The 553-nt window shown below is 49.9% G+C and overlaps 1 non-coding gene across 1 annotated transcript; it reads left to right on the top strand.

Annotated features, from left to right (window-relative positions):
- Positions 1–16: 16 nt before the first annotated feature.
- On the top strand, positions 17–87 carry trnag-gcc (transfer RNA glycine (anticodon GCC)). Its single transcript has one exon. It is a non-coding gene; the product is annotated as a tRNA-Gly (tRNA).
- Positions 88–553: the final 466 nt, after the last annotated feature.

Genomic DNA, 553 nt, shown 5'->3' with positions numbered 1-553 from the left:
TGTTTGAGCCAGTCAAGCATTGGTGGTTCAGTGGTAGAATTCTCGTCTGCCATGCGGGAGACCCGGGTCTGATTCCCGGCCAGTGCAAGGAAAGCGTCCTTTTAACTAAGGTGTGTGAGAGTCTTATTTGAGGGAGCTCCAGATGCATTTCCTACCTTGCGCATCTGTTTGAGCCAGTCAAGCATTGGTGGTTCTGTGGTAGAATTCTCGCCAGCCATGTGGAAGACCCGGGTCCGATTCTGGGCCTATGCAAGAAAAGTGTCCTTTTAAGTAAGGTGTGTGAGATTCTTATTTGAGGGAGCTCCAGATGCATTTCCTTCCTTGCGCATCTTTTTGAGCCAGTCAAGCATTGGTGGTTCAGTGGTAGAATTCTTGCCTGTCCGGGTCCGATTCCGGGCCAATGCCAAAACAGCCTCCTTTTAAGTGAGGTGTGTGAGATTCTTATTTGAGGGAGCTCCAGATGCATTTCCTACCTTGGGCATCTGTTTGAGCAAGTCAAGCATTGGTCGTACGGTGGTACAGTGGTAGAATTCTCGCCTGCCACGCAGGAGAT

Source organism: Sinocyclocheilus anshuiensis, unplaced genomic scaffold (assembly GCF_001515605.1).
Source record: "Sinocyclocheilus anshuiensis isolate Anshui unplaced genomic scaffold, SAMN03320099.WGS_v1.1 scaffold5792, whole genome shotgun sequence".
In the NCBI taxonomy this organism is placed as follows: Eukaryota; Metazoa; Chordata; class Actinopteri; order Cypriniformes; family Cyprinidae; genus Sinocyclocheilus; species Sinocyclocheilus anshuiensis.
The sequence above is the reverse complement of the archived record's forward strand: the minus strand, read 5'-3'. Positions and strand labels throughout refer to the sequence as shown.